Source organism: Coenobita brevimanus, chromosome 17, assembly GCF_032717465.1.
Source record: "Coenobita brevimanus isolate Jiangsu-jjx chromosome 17, ASM3271746v2, whole genome shotgun sequence".
NCBI lineage: Eukaryota > Metazoa > Arthropoda > Malacostraca > Decapoda > Coenobitidae > Coenobita > Coenobita brevimanus.
Window position 1 is genome coordinate 15,288,218 of NC_136970.1, and position 4,399 is coordinate 15,292,616.

Genomic DNA, 4,399 nt, shown 5'->3' on the forward strand with positions numbered 1-4,399 from the left:
GCCAAGGACGGCAAACCTCTCTCCATGCGTAAATTAACAAACCGGGTCCAGCGAGGAGTGCCCAACATGATGCAGAGCGCGTCGTTCTGCATGACTTCCAGAGAACGAATGATAGATGGGGCGAGGCCAGTTAGGCAGATGGCACTGTAGTCCACCAAGGACTTAATAGCGTGAACGTAAAATGTTCGGAGGCCCCTGTAAGATGCCCCCAAGCCCCAGCTCAAAAGACACCTGAGAGCAAGTAGCAGATCAGAAAAATGACGTAAATAAAATAATTACTGCAACAATCGCTGCTGGTTGATTGTGTTTGTAGTCAGTTGGTAAATCCTTCAGCCATCCTGTGTCAGACGAGGGTGTCGGCGGCTGACTTGGGAGGAGTCCATTCACTATCTGATTCATTGGCCTTGGATGTATAATGACGGATTAGTTTGTGTCCTTACCCGTGAAACTACTGTATGTTGACGTAGTTTGCTTATGTCGCTTCATTATAAAATTTGCTGAACACACACACACACACACACACACACACACACACACACACACACACACACACACACACACACACAGGAGTCTTCAAATACTCACAAAACAATTTTGTTCAACCATCAGTCAACCACAGACTAGTAAACAGCCCCCCCCCAAAAAAAAAAAAAAAAAACTGTTTTACACGCTCATGAAAAAAAAAAAATTATGAACATTATTCGCTGGCGGAAACGCTGGCTGGTAAAACAAAAAATGAGTGAGACGTGTGAGCTTAAAGATAAAAGAATGTTTTTGACGAATGGAACAAAAGTCTCTCCCTCAGTAAAAACCAAACCTACATTTTTTCAGCAGCCTAGATATTCTGTCACTCACACACGTAACAGGAAAGCCGACGTTTTTTCCAGTTTTAACACAGACATTTTTTCAGTCCCCTCGCAACATACTGGCTTAGTGTAAAAGGACTCGCGTCCTGGTATATAAAAGTGATTGGTGAGGGACGAGGATTGATACGAATCAGTGCAGTGGTATGCGGTGCGGAATGGTACTGGTGACCCTTCACTGTATTCTATTGTGGTATATTTGAGACTTTAGTGTAACACACTGGCACAGCTTTTCCCCCCCTCCCCCCCCTCACCACTCCCTCTGTCAGGTGGCAGGCCGCGCGGCACCTGTCAAGTGACTACCAGTTGATGTGAATCAAGTCTAAATCTCTTGGGTAATTTCTTCTGCCTTCTGTTAACCCTAACAGATTTCACTGTGTTGAATGGAGAGAGAGAGAGAGAGAGAGAGAGAGAGAGAGAGAGACAGACAGACAGACAGAGACAGAGACAGAGACAGAGACAGACAGACAGACAGACAGATAGACAGACAGAGACAGAGACAGAGAGACAGAGACCTGTTATATCTAATTCCTACAAATATCAAATTTAACTTTATATATCTGAAATCAGTGTTTGATTCTTTCAGTGTTTGACACAGTATACAGTAGTTTTTTTTTTTTTTTTTCTGCTACCAAAAGCATATGGACTACTCATTTGATGCAAAGTTTACCATCTTCAGACGGTAATTTATTTTTTCATATCGAGTAGCATGAGTACCAAACTGTGTAGTTAAAACTGTATTCTTAAAAACCTGCGAATATTTATGAATATGTAAGGGTGTTAATACCACCTGTAATGGAAGGTCTATCTAGAGTTTGACTCCATAATCCCATTGGGGGTGGCCGTTTGTTTTGAGTTTGTGGTTTTACGGGGAGGGGCACTAACCCTCTGTCAACCCACTAGTTGACACGTAGGGAACACATGAGGGTTGGCTCTATGGTTATCACCCAGCGTTGTAAATGGTTTCCTGGCTTACAGGAAACCAGTAGGCTTGTCACACAATGTAAAGCTATCTGAAGAGGAAAGAAGTGTAATAAACAGTGACAGGAAAGATGGGAGAAATAGGAAGAGTGAAGGGCAGACAGAAAAGGAATGATAAAGGTGAAGATGTAGGCAGCAATACATCTAGTGTTTGGATGGTAGTCGCCACTACCTACCACGGTAAGTGTTGTATACTATTATCCATGACGTTACCAGTGCACTGCGTCACTACCTGTACATTTTTATCCCTGACGTTGCCAATCCATTGCGTCACTACCCGCACATTACCAAAGGCCTTCACGTCTTTGGCATAATTTGTACACTTGTTAATGTCTGTAATTACGGTTCTGAAGTGAGTATTTTCCCAGACAAGAAGCAGAATAGAGTTTACATGTCAACCTTTTCGTTACAAGTACCGAGGCGTCCTTTTGTGCGTACTTTTGCTGATGCTGGAAGATGATATTTAATTACGGACAACCGTCTAGTAGTGATATTGTTCATGAAGACTATATATAACACGTCCAAATAAAAAATTTAACCCAGGCTGAAAGGAATAAATTGTCAGGAGGCTGCAAGAATATAATTCTGTATGAGGTTCTCCTGTTGATGGGACTGAGGCCACATTCTTATCCTGTCAATGCCCGTTATTATATAGGGACCAGAATAGCTCAGTGGTAGCGCTTGCGCTTCTCGACTGTTGGGTTGGCGGTCCCAGCCCCCACCAAGGAAGTGTATTTCTGGTGAGAGATGTTGCTGTTTTTCCAAGGATCTCCCCATGCCCTGCAGAGATACATGGTCCTTACTGAGGGGATTCACTCATATTTAGTATACACAGACAGGTATAAAATATGTCTAGTGTGCGTTTCTTTTTCTAGGTGGGGGGCGGGAGGAAGGAGGCTCAAGCCATTCTTGAGAAGTTCTGATCTCTTTATCGCACGCACACACACACACACACGCACACACACACACACACACACACACACACACACACACACATACACACACACATACACACACACACACACACACACACACACACACACACACACACACACACACACACACACACACACACACACACACACACACACACACACACAAACAAACAAACAGTATCCTTTCTTTCCTTTCAAACAGTTTCTTATCACGAGCCATTCCGCAAGGCACCATTATTAATCAGTTTACCACACGCCCAGAGCTGGGCATGGCAAACGAAAATCCACTTCTGCAAATGGAAATCTGCAGACTCAAATCATTACCGTACCTTCCGCAACCGCAAATCCAAACCCTTCTTTTATCTGCGGTTCCGCATATACAAACGCAAATGCAGACCATTTATACTGTATACAAAATCACCTCTACAGTAAAACATAAATATATAGTATATACAGTAACCTCCCCAAATTAGTGAGGGTTACGTTCCAAACCCTCTTACCATGTGGAGGTGTAGGAGGACTACTGGGCCTTAGGATAGGCTACTGCCCCCGAGATATAGGCCCTGAAGCCTTTGCCCAGAGTCGGACACACACACACACACACACACACACACACACACACACAAAACAGTTCTTGAAATTCGCTGATTCTTGACGCCATCCTAGTAATGACATTCACAGGTAATTGCGTAGCCTATGAACCACTGATACTGTAATGCATTACCCATAAATAAACGTTTCTTGTTCAATCTGTTTCCTTGTTGTTTTTCGCTGTTGGGCTGTGCCAACTCTTGCTTGATTCGTCAGCATAATGGCGGAAGGGACTTTCTTCAGTGTTTAACTAACCTAACCTAACCTTGTACAACTATACCTAATAATATAACCAAACCTAACCTAACCGACAGTAGGGAAATTGGGAAACGAAATCCTCCTTTGAGTACGTAGAATAAGTTTCTTTCATTTCGCCAGAAACGAACCATCGTAGGTATGGCATAACGGCTTAACCCCTCAATGGCCGTGGGCTCAGAAATTTGTGTGCATCCCTGGCCAGCCCCGGAACGATTTTTTAAGGATTCTAAAATTAATTCATTTTTCTAACAGATGTGAAGAGAATCATCTGGTGCACCTAGCAATGTGTTTTTTACCTTCCTAAACCCATCTTGTGATTTGCTATGATTTGCGGAAAAATTAATAAAATTAAGGTGCATGTGCCATATGTCGAAAACATCTGAGATTAAGTGACCGCCTGACTGCTTGGGATGGTAGCGTAGGGTCGTGCGAACATTCAAGAGACCTTCGTTCCCTTCCCATAATTGTTCAGTTTTTTATTGCTTGCGTTAACTCGACGTGACTGACACTGGTATTGTAAAGGACTGTTCAGCGCCAGGGGTTATGAAGGGGTTAATGGAATACATTATTGCTTGCATCAGTACCCCCTTTCACATATGCATACAAAAAAGAACAAAAGAGTGAGCGCTAAATGTATGTATAACTTTCAGCAGAAAGACCTTACCAATTTGGTTCATATTCCTTAAGATAATTTTCTGTATTTTTGTGACTTTTTTTTAAAGAACCCGTGAATTAGTGAAGTAGTTAAATATGAGTTTGGCAATTATTAGC